This window comes from Arachis stenosperma, chromosome 9 (genome assembly GCF_014773155.1).
Source record: "Arachis stenosperma cultivar V10309 chromosome 9, arast.V10309.gnm1.PFL2, whole genome shotgun sequence".
NCBI lineage: Eukaryota > Viridiplantae > Streptophyta > Magnoliopsida > Fabales > Fabaceae > Arachis > Arachis stenosperma.
Window position 1 is genome coordinate 67,478,329 of NC_080385.1, and position 17,351 is coordinate 67,495,679.

The 17,351-nt window shown below is 40.7% G+C and overlaps 1 non-coding gene across 1 annotated transcript; it reads right to left on the reverse strand.

Moving 5' to 3' along the window:
• Positions 1-211: 211 nt before the first annotated feature.
• Positions 212-319, reverse strand: LOC130952226 (small nucleolar RNA R71). Its single transcript, XR_009074406.1, has one exon. It is a non-coding gene; the product is annotated as a small nucleolar RNA R71 (small nucleolar RNA).
• Positions 320-17,351: the final 17,032 nt, after the last annotated feature.

Genomic DNA, 17,351 nt, shown 5'->3' on the forward strand with positions numbered 1-17,351 from the left:
CTATCAGTTTTTAACTGACTTCTTGCAGATCTGTGAGACTGTTAAGACTAATAGAGTAGATCCTGAAGTCTACAGGCTCATGTTTTTCACTTTTGCTGTAAGAGACAGAGCTAGAACATAGTTGGACTCACAACCTAAAGATAGCCTGGACTTTTGGGATAAGCTGGTCACGGCCTTCTTGGCTAAGTTCTTTCCTCCTTAAAAGCTGAGCAAGCTTAGAGTGGATATTCAGACCTTCAAACAAAAAGATGGTGAATCCCTCTATGAAGCATGGGAAAGATACAAGCAGATGACCAAAAGTTGTCCTTCTGACATGCTTTCAGAGTGGACCATTTTGGATATATTATATTATGGTCTATCTGAGTTCTCTAAGATGCCACTGGACCATTCTGCAGGTGGATCCATTCACCTAAAGAAAATGCCTACAGAAGCTCAAGAACTCATTGACATGGTTGCAAATAACCAATTCATGTACACTTCTGAGAGGAATTCTGTGAGTAATGGGACGCCTCAGGGGAAGGGAGATCTTGAAATTGATGCTCTGAATGCCATATTGGCTCAGAACAAAATGTTGACTAAGCAAGTCAACGTGATTTCTCAGAGTCTGAATGGAGGGCAAAATGCATCCAACAGTACTAAAGTGGCATTTTCTGAAGAAGAAGCTTATGATCCTGAGAACCCTGCAATAGCAGAGGTGAATTACATGGGTGAACCCTTTGGAAACACCTATAATTCCTCATGGAGAAATCATCCAAATTTCTCATGGAAGGATCAGCAAAGGCCTCAACAAGGCTTTAATTATGGTGGAAGAAATAGGCTTAGCAATAGCAAGCCTTTTCCATCATCTTCTCAGAAATAAACAGAGAATTCTGAGCAGAGCCCCTCTAGCTTAGCAAATATAGTCTCTGATCTGTCTAAGGCAACTTTAAGGTTCATGAGTGAAACAAGACCCTCCATTAGAAATTTGGAGGCACAAGTGGGCCAGCTGAGTAAAAAAATCACTGAAACTCCTCCAAGTACTCTCCCAAGCAATACTGAAGAGAATCCAAAAAGAGAGTGCAAGGCCATTGACATAATCAAAATGGCCGAACCTAGAGAGAAAGAGGAGGACGTGAATCCTAATGAGGAAGACCTCATGGGACGTCTCCCAAACAAGAAGGTGTTCCCTATTAAGAACCTAAAGGAATCTGAGGCTCATATAGAGACCATAAAGATTCCATTAAACCTTCTTCTACTATTCATGAGCTTTGAGAACTATTCTTCCTCTGAAGAGGATGAAGATGTAACTGGAGAGCAAGTTGCTCAATATCTAGGAGCCATCATGAAGCTGAATGCCAAGTTGTTTAGTAATGAGACTTGGGAAGGTGAACCTCCCTTGCTCATTAGTGAACTAGATACATGGGTTTAGCAAATTTAACCTCAAAAGAAACAAGATCCTGGTAAGTTCTTAATACCCTGTACCATGGGCATCATGACCTTTGAGAAGGCTCTGTGTGACCTGGGGTCAGGTATAAATATTATGCCACTATCTATAATGGAGAAGCTGGGGATCTTTGAGGTACAGGCTGCCACATTCTCATTACAGATGGCAAACAAGTCAATAAGACAAGCTTATGGATTAGTAGAGGACGTGTTAGTAAAGGTTAAAGGCCTTTACATCCCTTTTGATTTCATTATCCTAGACACTAGGAAGGAAGAGGATGAATGCATCATCCTTGGAAGACCCTTCCTAGCCACAAAAGGAGCTGTGATTGATGTTAACAGAGGAGAATTAGTCCTTCAATTGAATGGGGACTACCTTGTGTTTAAGGCCCAAGGGTATCCCTCTGTAAACATGAAAAAGAGGCACGATAAGCTTCTCTCAATACAGAGTCAAACAAAGCCCCCACAATCAAACTCTAAGTTTGGTGTTGGGAGGCCACAACCAAACTCTAAGTTTGGTGTTGAACCCCCACATTCAAACTCTATGTTTGGTGTTGGAAGGTCCCAACAATGCTCTGATGATTTGTGAGGCTCCATGAGAGCTCACTATCAAGCTATTGACATTAAAGAAGTGCTTATTGGGAGGCAACCCAATTTTTATTTATCTATATTTCTATTGTTCTTTTATGTTTTATTAGGTTCATAATCATGTGGAGTCACAAAACAATTACTAAAATTAAAAATAGAATAAAAAATAGCAGAAGAAATAGCACACCCTAGAGGAAAAGCTTACTGGCGTTTAAACGCCAGTAAGGAGCATCTGGCTGGCATTCAACGCCAGAACAGAGCATGAATCTGGTGTTGAACGCCAGAAACAAGCAGCAGTCTAGCGTTCAAATGCCAGGATTGCACCCTGAGGAAAGCTGGCATTAAACGCCAGAAACATGCTACATTTGGGCATTTAACGCCAGAAACAAGCTTCAGTCTGGCGTTAAATGCCATGATTGTAGGCAGAGGGCGTTTTACACGCCTAATTGGTGCAGGGATGATAAATTCTTGACACCTCAGGATCTATGGACCCCACAGGATCCTCACTTACCCCACTTCTCTCTTCTTCACACAATCCAATAACACTATACCCTTCACCAATCACCTCAATCTCTCTTCTTCATTACCCCTTTACCAATCACATCCACCCACTCTTCCCCATAAACCACACCTACCTTCAAATTCAAAATCTCTTTCCCACCCAAACCCACCATAAATGATAGAACCCCATTCCCTCTCCCTCCAATATATTAACCCCTCCATCCTTCTTTATTTTCACACAACACAACCCTCTCTTCTTGATGAGCGGATAATTTATACGCTTTTTGGCACTATTTTTAGTATATTTTTAGTACATTTTAGTTAGTTTTTAGTATGTTTTTATGAGTTTTTATTTAAAATTCACTTTTCTGGGCTTTACTATGAGTTTGTGTGTTTTTCTGTGATTTCAGGTAATTTCTGGCTGAAATTGAGGGACCTGAGCAAAAATCTGATTCAGAGGCTGAAAAAGGACTGCAGATGCTGTTGGATTCTGACCTCCCTGCACTCAAAGTGGATTTTCTGGAGCTACAGATACTCCGTTGGCACGCTCTCAATTGCGTTGGAAAGTGGACATCTTGGGCTTTCCAGCAATGTATAATAGTCCATACTTTGCCCGAGATTTGATGACCCAAACCGGCATTACAAATCAGCTTCAGAATTCCCGGCGTTTAACGCCGGAACTGGCACAAAAGTTGGATTTAAAAGCCCAAACTGGCACAAAAGCTGGCGTTTAACTCCAAAAAAAGTCTCTACACATGAAAGCTTCAATGCTCAGCCCAAGCACACACCAAGTGGACCCCGGAAGTGGATTTTTACGTCATTTACTCATTTTTGTATATCCTAGGTTACTAGTTCACTATAAATAGGATCTTTTGACATTGTATCTAGACCTCATGACACATTACACGTTTCTTATTATATCTTCTACGGCATGAGTCTCTAAACCCCATGGTTGGGGTTGAGGAGCTCTGCTGTGTCTTGATGGATTAATGCAATTACTACTGTTTTTCACTCAAACACGCTTATTTCCATTCTAAGATATCACTTGCTCTTCAACTTGATGAATGTGATGATCCGTGACACTCATCATCATTCTCACCTATGAACGTGTGCCTAACAACCACCTCTGTTCTACTTTATATTGACTGGATATCTCTTGGATTCTTTAGCCAGAATCTTCGTGGTATAAGCTAGAATATATTGACGACCATTCTTGAGGATCCGGAAGGTCTAAACCTTGTCTGTGGTATTCTGAGTAGGATCCAGGGATTGAATGACTGTGACGAGCTTCAAACTCGCGATTGTGGGGCGTTAGTAACAGACGCAAAAGAATCACTGGATTCTATTCCGACATAATCAAGAATCGACGGATGAATAGTCGTGCTGTGACAGAGCGCGTTGAACATTTTCACTGAGAGGATGGGAGGTAGCCATTGACAACGGTGAAACCCTATATACAGCTTGCCATGGAAGGAGCCTTGCGTGTATGAAGAATAAGACAGTGGGAAAGCAGATATTCAGAAGATAGAGCATCTCCAAAACCTCAACCTGTTCTCTATTACTGCAAAACAAGTATTTATTTCATGTTCTTCTACTTTTCACAATTGAACATGAGAATTATTGATATCCTGACTAAGAGTTACAAGATAACCAAAGCTTGCTTCAAACCGACAATCTCCGTGGGATCGACCCTTACTCACGTAAGGTATTACTTGGATGACCCAGTGCACTTGCTGGTTAGTGATGCAAATGCATATTTGCATTATTAGTTAGTTAGTTTAGTTAGTTTTAGCTTAATTTCACTCATTTTCTCTAAATAAACAAGTCCTTTTATGAGTTTTGTTTCCATGCATGATGATATCAAGGAACATGTTAATTCTAGCCAAATTCATGCAAATGCTTTAAGGAATGCATATATGAATGAGTATGAATGAATCTCATGAAATTTATTGCATGAATTGGTGAGACTTTGAAGCTATTTCCCTTGTTGATGATAGGTGATGAAACAAGGAAGCATGGAAGCAAGAATGATGCAAGCTGGGCAAGAAGTTGGCGTTGCCAACTTGGATACAAGGGGTGTTATTCTTGCCAACGCCAGGAAAATGAAGTTGGCGTTGCCAACTTGGATATAGTGTGCGTTATTGAGGACAACGCCCACACACAAAGAGCTTGGTCCTGGAGGCAACCAAGGAGCAAAGTTGGCGTTGCCAACTTGAGATCCACGTTGCCAACGCCACAACACAAGGCAAGCTTGGCCCTGGAGGAAGCAAAGTTGGCGTTGCCAACTTGAAGCTGGCGTTGCCAACGCCACACACAAGCCACAAGCAAGCAAACTTGGCCCTGGATGAAGTGAAGCACGTTGCTAACTTGAGGAGGGCGTTGCCAACGCCACACACAAGCAATTTTGGCACCAAAAGGAGCTCGAGCACGTTGTTGGAGCTAGGAAGCATTGGCGTGTTTGGCAACAACGCCAGGAATGGTTGCTTGGCTAGGCACCAAGTCTTGGTGCCAACCAAGTTGCCAACGCCCAATGGCCTCACCATTCACGTTGCCAACGCCAAAATCAAGTTGCTAACGTTGCCAAGCCTTGCCAACCAAGTTGCTAACGTTGCCAAGCCTTGCCAACCAAGTTGCTAACGTTGCCAAGCCTTGCCAACCAAGTTGCTAACGTTGCCAAGCCTTGCCAACCAAGTTGCTAACGTTGCCAACGCCAAAATCAAGTTGCCAACGCCAAGCCTCACCATGCACGTTGTCAACGCCCACCAGCCGTGCCAACCAAGTTCCAAACGCCCACAAGCGCACCAAACACGTTGCCAACGCCCAATGGCCTTGCCATGCACGTTGCCAACGCCAGGAAGCAAGCATGGAGCCTTGAGAAGGGCTCGAGCACGTTGCTAACGTGCTAAAGAGAAGGAGTTATTCACAACAACGCCAGGAAATTATGGTGCACGTTGCTAACTTGAAATGTATGGGCGTTATTCACAACAACTCCAACAAGGCAGCCTGACCATGTCCTCTTCAATGGAAGATATCTTGAGCTACAGAGATCCAAATTGAGTGCTTCCAGTTGCATTGGAAAGCTGACATTCAGAGCTTTCCAACCATATATAATAGTCTATGATGGAGCACAAAATTGAAGCCAAACCAGAGTCATCTTTAGGCCCTAAAAACAAGAACATGAAGTGAAATTCAAGAAAGCTAGAGATTGGCTTTGGGGTGTGGGTCGAGCACGTTGCCAACGTGCCACAAGGGGGGCGTGTTTTGCAACAACGCCAGCCCCAAGTCCTTGCCTTGGGAGAGTGATGCACGGGCACGTTGCCAACTTGGGGTTGAGGGTGCGTTATTCACAACAACTTGGCAGCTTGACCTTACCTTCTTTGAGGAACCATAACTTGAGCTAGGAAAGTCCAATTGAGGTGATTCCAGTGGCATTAGAAAATAGACATCAAGAGCTTTCCAATGATGTATAATAGTCCATATTGAAGCTGAAGGTTGACACTCAAATTCTGGGCTACATTTAGCATGAAAGTAAGGCCAAGAAGAGGAAAAGCAAGTTGTTGGCAACAACTTGGGCTAGCAACGCCCAAGTCTCATACTTCATGCCCAGGAAATTGTCTTGCACGTTGCCAACGTGCATTTGGCCTGGAGTTAGTGCCAATAACGCCAAGCCAATGGGCCAGAATCATGATGAATGAACCCTTCCTTTCCAAGCCTAGCAACACCTCCAATTGAGCCAAGAATTCAACAATGAGAAAGCCCACATTGCTAACCCAAATTGAAGATCTCTGAAGAGTTTTAGAGTAGTATAAATAGAAGAGATTGATGTACTTGTAGGGGACTTTTTACACTTTTGATCACTTTTTAACACTTAGCAATTTTTAGACTCTTTTTGCACTTGAATTTTGAGAACTCTTTTGGTACTTCCGGGAGAGCTCTCTTTGGTTTTCGATTGGAATTCTCTTCCTCATTTTGAAGCTTTAATCATTTTCATTCTTCTTCTTCTTCTTCCTTTACACTTAGTTTAATTCTTGTTTATGGCAATTGTTGTTGAAATTGGAGCAATGACTCACTAAACCCCACTTTCATTAGGGGGAGGAGCTCTGTTTGTTGGAATGGATTGATGAACCCATCTTTCCTCCTCAATTCTAGTGGTTGATCTAAAGAGGGAACTCTTGCTCTTCATAGATTCAACCACCATCGAGAGAGGGGTTAATCTACATGAATTATGTGGTGAATTTGAGGAATGAGCTACATAATTCAGTTTAGAGTTCATCCTTTCATGATTTCTTTAATCAATATACCTTGGTTAGTATGTGAGATGTAACTCTCCTTGGTTGAGATTATAGAAATTGTGTGGCTGGATAATATATGAGCTTCATCTCTTCTCATGAACAATTAGATCACGAGAGTGGCAATTGGTTATGTTGAGAGAGATTGAATCACCAAGAGATTGGGATTCAATCACCCACTTGCCATAGATCTACACCCATGATTGAGAAGGATTTGACTAACATCAATTCATGAAAACTAACATCTCTGATCCCTAATGATCCTCTCTATCATTACTCCTTATTTCTTTTGCTTCTAGTTGTTTGATTACCCATAACCCAAGCCCCTTTTACATTCTGCCAATTTACTATTCTTGTCATTTACATTTTGTTCTTTTAATTCTTGCTATTTACTCTTATGTTCTTTAATTTTCTGCACCCTTTAAGTTCTTGCCATTTATTTTTGATGTCATTTAAGTTTCTTGCAACTTAAGATTCAGTTATTTACTTTCATTTTATTTCTATATTCTAGTTCTTTACATTCTTTGCCATTTAAATTCTTGCAATTATATACAAAACTCAAAATGCTCATGAAATCAAAATTTTGTTCGCTTAACTAGATCTACCATTTAACTAAAGTTGCTTAATCTACCAATCCTCGTGGGATCGACCTCACTCTTAGTGAGTCTTACTACTTGATACGATCCGGTATACTTGCCGGTTGTACGTGAAATTAAAATTTTACGTATCAAGTTTTTGGCGCCGTTGCCGGGGATTGGAAAGATTGACAATGATTAGGTGAACGGTGATTTAGATTAAGCATTTTTCTTTAGTATTCTTGTTAAGCCCACTAACTGTTTGATATTTTGTTTCACTAACCCCAATTTCACTCTAGTTCTAGAGTGTCTCACTTGTGAGTTTGGTTTTGTTTGTGTATGTCAGGAGCTAGTAGACGTAATATTGAGGACGAGAGAACCCTCCGAAGGATAAGGAGAGCAGAAAGAGGAAAGTTCATAGTTGGTGAAGAGGAGTCAGAGGAATCAGAGGGAGAAGACCAAGTCATGGAGGATGAGATACAAAATCCTCCTGGAGGGGTCAACAATAATGGTGGACACGCTAGAAGGGTGTTATCTTCGTATACCATCCCTGATCCAAGACATTGTGGGAGCAGCATTGCCACTCCAACCGTTCAGGCCAATAACTTTGAGTTGAAACCTCAGCTCATCACTTTGGTACAGAACAATTGCTCTTATGGAGGGGGACCTCTTGAAGACCCAAATCAACATCTATCTGTTTTTTGAGGATATGCAATACTGTGAAGACAAATGGAGTGCATCCAGATGTCTACAAGTTGTTGCTATTCCCATTCTCTTTGAGGGATAAAGCCACTCAATGGCTAGAGTCATTCCCCAAGGAAAGCCTCAATGATTGGAATGAAGTGATGAGAAGATTTCTAGCAAAGTTCTACCCACCTCAAAAGATCATCAAGTTGAAGACAGAGGTTCAGACTTTTAGGCAAATGGATGGGGAGTCATTATATGAAGCCTGGGAAAGGTACAAGGCACTAATGAGAAGATGCCCACCTGACATGTTTAGTGATTGGGTCAAACTCCAAAACTTCTATGAAGGCCTAAATCCAGAAGCAAGGAAGGGACTAGATTACTCATCAGGAGGATCACTCAACATGATGAAAACTGCTGAGGAGGCTCAAGACCTCATTGAGATTGTGGCAAACAATCAATATTATTACTCATCAGAGAGGCAGCATAATCCGACCCCAAAGAAAGGTGTAATGGAGCTTGAAGGTGTTGATGCTATCTTGGCACAAAACAAGTTAATGCACCAACAAATCCAACAACAAATGGAGATGATAACAAAGAGAATGGATGGTATGCAACTTGCATCAGTGAACACAACAAATCAACCATCACTTGAATGGGGCCAAGGTGAAGGGACCACGGTTGAACAACCACAAGAACAAGTTCAATACATGCAGAATACTTCAAATTCTCAGGAGGAATTCCATGGTGATACATACAACTCATCTTGGAAGAATCATCCCAATTTAAAGTGGGGAGAAAACCATTGGCAAAAGAACAACAACCACAATCACACCCGTACCACAAACAACCAAAATCACCATACCAACAACACTAACCAATATAGAAAAACACAAAACACATATCAACACCCCCATCATAACTCACAAATTCACCAAAATAACTTCTCTGCGCCATCATCCAACTCACAAAACTACCACACTAATCCAACCAACAACTTCCAACAACAATCAACCCCCATCATACCTCCCATTGACCATCGTGAGGCCAGAATCTCAAGTCTGGAAGCAACCTTGCAAGCACTTGCTCAAACCACTCAAGCTTTAGCTAAGGGACAACAAGAACAAGCGGTCACTATGAAGAACATTGAGAGACAAGTGGGACAATTGGCCAAACAAGCCGAGAAACCAACCAATGTTCTCCCAAGTGACACAATACCCAACCCAAGAGAAGAATGTAAGGCTTTGCAGTTAAGGAGTGGCAAGGTAGTTGGTGAAAGTTCAAACAAAGAAGCAATAAAACCCAAGGAGCAAGACACAGTGGAAGTACATGTGGAAAGGAAAGATGAAGAAAAGGGTTCAACATCTAACAAAGGCAAAGAAGTTGTCAAGCCACAAAGCAACCCACCTGGACAAGGAAGCAACCGTGATTGCAATGGGAATGTGAATCCACAACAAGAAGGGGTAAAAGCTTATGTACCCAAGCTTCCATACCCAACTAGGATACACAAAGGAGCAAAGGACCAACAATTCCCAAGGTTCTTAGAGATCTTCAAGAAACTTGAAATCAACATCCCATTGGCAGAAGCTCTAGAACAAATGCCATTATATGCAAAGTTTCTTAAGGAATTGATCACCAAGAAGAGAAGTTGGCAAGAAAAAGAAACCGTGGTTCTCAATCAAGAGTGTAGTGCCATCATTCAACAAGGGTTACCTCCAAAACTCAAAGACCCTGGCAGCTTTCTCATACCTTGCACGATTGGGAGCATGGCTGTTGACAAATCACTTTGTGACCTGGGAGCAAGCATTAACTTAATGCCCCTCACCATGATGAAGAAAATGATGATTGAAGAGCTCAAACCCACAAGGATGTCACTTCAACTTGCTGACAGATCCATCAAAGTACCAAATGGAGTAGTTGAGAACCTCTTGGTGAAGGTGGGAAACTTCATATTTCCAGCTGATTTTGTGGTCCTAGACATGGATGAAGAGGGGAATAATTCAGTCATTCTTGGTAGACCCTTTTTGGCTACAGCTAGAACAATCATTGATGTGGAAAAGGGAGAGATGATCTTCAGGGTGCATGATGAACAAATGACCATAAATGTCTTCAAAGCAATGCAACACCCTGTTGAGAAAGAAAATTGCATGAGAATTGATGTAGTGGACTCTTTGGTTGAAGAAGTACTTGACACAAACCATCAAATGCAACATGAGGAAGTCCATAACATCAAGGGACAAGAAGAGAACAAATTAGAAGCATCAAAGGAACCAAGTGAAGCTACCAAAGAAGAGGCACCACAACAAGAGTTGAAACCACTACCCCCTCATCTTAAATATGCGTTCCTTGGTGAGAAAGAAAGCTTCCCAGTAATCATCAATTCCACATTGAATGCAGAAGAAGAAGAAAAGCTCCTTGTGGTTTTGAGAGCTCACAAAGAGGCTTTGGGGTGGACCATTGATGACTTGAAGGGCATAAGCCCTGCCATATGCATGCACAAGATACTCTTGGAGGAGAATTCCAAACCTGTAGTACAACCTCAAAGAAGATTGAATCCCACAATGAAGGAGGTTGTTCAAAAGGAAGTTCTGAAGTTGTGTAAAGCTGGGATCATCTACCCTATATCTGACAGCCCATGGGTCAGTCCAGTGCAAGTAGTACCCAAGAAAGGGGGGATGACTGTCATTGTGAATGAGAAGAATGAGCTTATCCCAACACGAACAGTGACAGGGTGGAGGATGTGCATAGACTATAGGAGGTTGAATGATGCCACAAGGAAAGATCACTTTCCTCTACCTTTCATTGACCAGATGCTTGAGAGGTTGGCTGGCCATGCTTATTACTGTTTTCTTGATGGATATTCTGGGTATAACCAGATTGTGGTTGACCCCATGGATCAAGAGAAGACTTCCTTTACTTGTCCCTTTGGAGTCTTTGCATATAGGAGAATGCCATTTGGACTGTGTAATGCCCCAGCTACCTTTCAAAGGTGCATGCTATCAATCTTCTCAGACATGGTAGAAAAATTTATTGAAGTCTTTATGGATGATTTCTCTGTTTTTGGTGATTCCTTCAATACTTGCTTGCATCATCTTACCCTAGTCTTGAAAAGGTGCCAAGAAACCAATTTAGTTTTGAATTGGGAGAAATGCCATTTCATGGTACCCGAAGGCATTGTTCTTGGTCATAAAATTTCAAGAAAGGGTATAGAAGTTGACAAGGCAAAAGTAGAAATTATAGAAAAACTTCCTTTGCCAACTAGTGTGAAAGCTGTTAGAAGTTTCTTAGGACATGCTGGATTTTATAGGAGATTCATCAAAGATTTTTCCAAAATAGCAAAGCCACTAAGCAATTTGTTGGTGGTAGAAAATCCTTTTATCTTTGATGATGAATGCAAGCATGCTTTTGAAACTCTAAAGGCTAAGCTCACCACAGCACCAATCATCACACCCCCAATTTGGGGACTACCTTTTGAACTTATGTGTGATGCAAGCAACCTTGCAATTGGCGCTGTGTTGGGGCAAAGGAAGGAAAAGAAGCTTCATGTTATCTACTATGCAAGTAAGGTGTTGAATGAAGCTCAAAAGAACTACACCACAACAGAGAAAGAGCTACTAGCTGTGGTATATGCTTTTGATAAGTTTAGACAATATTTGATTGGATCCAAAGTCTTAGTGTATACTGACCATGCTGCTCTTAAGTATCTCATGTCAAAACAGGATGCCAAACCAAGGCTAATCAGATGGGTGCTACTCCTACAAGAGTTTGACATAGAGATCAAAGATAGAAAGGGCAATGAAAATCAAGTTGCTGACCACTTATCAAGGGTGCCACAAGATGCATGCCAAGACAACTTTCCATCAATAAATGAAGAATTTCCAGATGAGCATCTCTTGCACATTCAACATGTCCCTTGGTTTGCAGACATGGCCAACTACAAGGCAGGAAGAATCATTCCACAAGAGTACACAAAACAACAAGTCAAGAAGCTGTTGCATGAGGCTAAGTTCTTCTTTTGGGATGACCCATTCTTGTTCAAAAGATGCCCAGATGGTATGATAAGAAGATGTGTGTCAGAGGATGAGATGAAGGACATACTATGGCATTGTCACAACTCCAATTATGGTGGTCATTTTGGGGCTGAAAGAACGGCTGCAAAGGTCCTTCAAAGTGGTTTCTATTGGCCTTCAATCTTCAAGGATACTAGGGAGTTTGTGAGCCAATGCAATGAGTGTCAAAGAACAGGGGGTTTGTCAAAGAAAAATGAGATGCCTCAAAAGTTCATTTTGGAAGTGGAACTCTTTGATCTATGGAGAATAGATTTTATGGGACCTTTTCCTCCATCCTACACATTCAAATACATCTTGGTAGCAGTAGAGTATGTCTCCAAATGGGTAGAAGCAATAGCCACCACCACATGTGATACCAACGTGGTCTTGCAATTCCTCAAGAAGAACATCTTCACTAGATTTGGAGTGCCCAAAGGACTTATAAGTGATGGGGGAAGCCACTTTTGCAACAAGCAACTCAATTCTTTACTCCACAAATATGGTGTCACTCACAAAGTGGCTACACCATACCACCCACAAACCAATGGGCAAGCTGAACTTGCCAACAGAGAGCTAAAAAGGATCTTGGAGAAGACTGTGGGAACAACAAGAAAGGACTGGGTTAGGAAGCTGGATGATGCACTTTGGGCATATAGGACAGCCTTCAAGACACCCATAGGAAAATCTCCATTTCAGCTGGTGTATGGAAAGGCATGCCATCTCCCTGTGGAGCTTGAACATAAGGCCTTTTGGGCCACCAAACTTCTGAATTTAGATGCTCAAGCAGCAGGAGAGAAGAGGTTGCTACAACTCAATGAACTTGAGGAGTTTAGATTGGAGGCATATGACAATGCCAAAATATACAAGGAGAGAGCAAAGAGATGGCATGATAAGAGGATCTCTCAAAGAACATTTGAACCAGGCCAAAAGGTGTTGTTATTCAATTCAAGATTGAAGATCTTCCCTGGGAAGCTGAGGTCTAGATGGACTGGTCCATACACCATCACCAAAGTATCACCTCATGGCTATGTTGAATTGCTTGATGAAGCCTCAAAACAAACCTTCACAGCCAATGGACATAGGGTGAAGCACTATTTTGGTGGCCCTTGGAGCAAGGAAGAGAGTGTGCAACTCTTAACATGAGCAAAGAAGTTGCAATGTCAAGCTAAGGACAATAAACAAAGCGCTTCATGGGAGGCAACCCATGCACAGGGAGTCTTTTATTTTCATATTTTAGTAACCAATAATGATCAAGTAGACTAGTACATGGTGTATGCAAGGTACTAAGTTTGGTGTGGCCAATCTTGAAGTAATGGCAAATGTGTGTTCTACAACACTTAGCCACAAACTAAGTTTGGTGTCCATACATACATGAAAATGCTAGGCTATGAATGTTTGTCATCTATTTTAGTTATATAAAAAAAAAAAGGAAAAAAACATGAAATAGCATGTAATATAGGTAAAATACTAAGTTTAATGTGGCTATCTTTGGAATTAATTCCATAAAACACTTAGTCACAAACTAAGTTTGGTGTCTTTACTTACATTACTAATGCTAGAAAAAATTAGATTAGGGAATCAAATCATAAATTTCAATGTTAGTTTAGTCAATTTTGCATAGGAATATCATCATAAGCTTTTAGCTATTAATGTCACTTTAAGAATCTCAAGCTTTTGGAATTTTGTTGCAGGAAAGAAAGAAAGAAGTGATGGGGAATCTTGGAAGCATATAATGAAAAAAAGAAGTGATGGGAATCTTGGAAGAAAGGTCACGGATGCATTGGAGTCACATGAGTTTGGAACTTTGTGCATGGAGAAAAACAACTCAACATGCATTGGGCACAAGGAAGCATGCTTCCCATGCCATGACCGAGCCTTAAACCATGCATCCTCACCAAAGTTCACTTTAAATACTTCAATCACATTCATCAAACCTCATTCTTCATCACTCATTCTTCCACACCCATAACCTCATTCAAGTACCCGAACTCACACTCAACCTCCAACCTATTCCATGTTTCACAAATTCTAGCCATGAACCTCACCTTTACCCAACAAAACTCTTGAAGCATCACACCTCCTCACATAACCGAAACACTCCATTCCCCTCACCATCATTTTTTAGCCTACCCAAGTCACGTTGTGGCCATACATCTCTCCCATTCACAACCATTTTCCTTGTGCTTGAGGACAAGCATTCATCTAAGTTTGGTGTGGAAGATTCAACCCTTGCAAGTGAATTTCAATGGCCTCATCATCAAGGGATATGAGAGAAGATGAATTTGATGAAAGAAGATTCAAATCCAAACACAATGAGCGGATCTTTAGTTGGATGTCAAGCAAAGATGTTGTTCCAGAGCTACCATTCAAGCTAAAAAAAGATGAATACCCTGAAATACAAAAAATAATCAGAAAAAGGGGATGGGAGCTTCTCTGTGACCAACCTCAAGAAGTGAGCATGCTTCTCATCCATGAGTTCTACACTAATGTGATAAGAGAATATGATGATGAAGAACCATACATGAGCTATGTAAGAGGTGTGGATGTTGATTTTAGCCCAGACACCATCAATAGGGTGCTAAGGGTCAAGCACAAACAGTTCAAACGAGCTAGCTATGAAGAAAGGGTTGAAAATAACCCAAGATATGTGGATGTGGTGAGTGACTTATGCAGAATAGGCACGGATTGGGTGTTGGATTCACATGGACAACCACTCAAGCTTCGGAGAGGTGATCTCATACCTCAAGCAAAAGGATGGCATGACATAGTGAGGAGATCATTGATGTCCACTTCAAATAATTCTGAGGTAACCGTGAATAGAGCAATAATGATCCATTGTATAATGAAAGGAGGAGAAATCAATGTTGGAGACATTATAGCCAAGAACATCATTGACATAGCTCAAAAAGTCAAACAAGACAGCTGGCTAGGATATCCTAGTACTATTCTGCGCCTATGTGAAGAAGCTGGAGTGCCTCTTGAAGAATTTGGAGAAACTGATTTGGTCTCTATTGGAAAGCCTCTCACCCGAGAAAGGTTGGAGTTCATCACCACAACCCAATTGGAAAGGCAACCTTTAGCAAGAAGGAAGAAAAGGAAAGAAGTAAGACAAGAGGAGGAGCCTCAAGAAATGGAAGAACCCCACACTTTGAACATGAACCAACTCCAAGCCGCCTTGGAAGGGATTTCTGGGCAATATTCACACATTCAAAGAAGCCAAGAGGAACAAGCTCAACAACAAAGGGACCTTTGGCAATTGATGGATCAACAAAGAGGGGTTCAAGTTCAATGGATGGACCAACAAAATGAATACCAAACACACATGATGGAGCTACAACAAGAACAATATGCCAAGATGCAGGAAGCCATCAAAAATTCAACTCTGGAACATGAAAGAGCCATGGAGAAAGTCATACAAGAACAAGCTCAACTAAGGATGGAGCAAGCTCAGCAAAGAGAACTTCTCCATAGGTTGGATGCTAGACATGAAACACTCTACAGAGATTTCAATGAAAATAGAATGTTCAGGGAAGCCAGGCATAAGGACAGACTTGATTATGACATATGCACCCAAGAAAAGCTCAGTTACCTCTGTTCCACACCCCCATTGATCAACCCACAAATTAAAACCTTTAATGAAGCTCGCAAGATATTTGAAGAGCAGGAGCTTGCAAGGGTGAGATTTAATCAACGGAGGCTAAAGGAGACAATGATAAGCTCAGGAATTTGGCAAGAAGAAGGGAATGCAACAACAATGCAACAAGGAGAACAGAGAAGCAAAAAGAAAGAAGATCCAAAGGGGGATTCAACAACAAAGCAACAAGGAGAGTTAAGAAGTAAAAAGAAACAAGATCCAAAGGGCAAAGGAAAGCAAGGAGAATCAAGCAAAGGAAAAGGGACATGAAGACTAAAGGTGGTGAAGTTCCTTTATTTTTCTTTATGTTTCTTTATGTTTTAAATAAAGAAGATGTATGTCTGAAATATGGTATACCTTCTAGGATGCATTTTCTTTATGAAGCATTGTCAGCATTGTCTTTTATGTTGCCCATTCCATGCATCACCACTCACAGACTTGGAATGGTTGCTTGTCTTTAGTACTTTTACTTGTCATTGGAATAAAAGATGTAGTTTGATGCAAGAACAGAGAGAATTCTAGCTTAAAAAGAATCATGTTGTCCTATGAGAAAAGTGCTAGTATGTTTATTGTGAAAGAAGCAATGTTCAAGAAATTCAAAAGAATGCTTGCTAATACAAGACTAGTTTGGTTAAGGATCACAAGGACTTTATCAGTAAAAGCACAAATAACCTTGACAATAAAGAAAATAGAGTACAAAGAATGAAAGGCTAGGCATCAATGACAAAATTTGGATATGTGTCTGTGGTGATTGATGTTAAGAGACATACTTGGGCTAGTAAATCCGAGGGGTGCTTCATCACCCGGTAACTTGAGTTAACTAACTCGGGATTATCGATTGAAAAACCCACAATCAAGAGTAGCTCTATAACAGAACATTTAGCAACCTAAAGAGGTGCTGGACACCACTATCCAAACAAAATTTCAATGTTATATGCCTGTGACTGAATGTGTTAAGGAAAGAGGCTTGAGTGAGTAAATCTTTAAGAGTGTCTCAACACTTAACAACTTGAACCAACTGGTTCGGGATTGTTGATTGAAAGCTTATGCTAAAGAGCCGCCTTAAGACAAGATTTCGAGCTTAATTGAAAAAAAAAAAAAGAGAAAAGAAGGAAAAAGAAATAAGCAAAAAAATTGGTTCAAGGATCATGTGCTAAGGTATGAAAGAAGTATAGTGAAGTTAACCAATTTAGTAGTGAAGCAAGCATTTTAATTGAAAAAGTTGGATAGTTGTGTTCAATTACAATAAATTAATGACCACACAAGTGAGGATGACATGCTCAATGAGAAATTACTCTCTGGAAGAACATTCAAGTCTTACATCTTAAATTCTTGTGACAAAGTCCTTTATATTTTGCTTGAGGACAAGCAATACTTTAAGTTTGGTGTTGTGATGCAAATGCATATTTGCATTATTAGTTAGTTAGTTTAGTTAGTTTTAGCTTAATTTCACTCATTTTCTCTAAATAAACAAGTCCTTTTATGAGTTTTGTTTCCATGCATGATGATATCAAGGAACATGTTAATTCTAGCCAAATTCATGCAAATGCTTTAAGGAATGCATATATGAATGAGTATGAATGAATCTCATGAAATTTATTGCATGAAT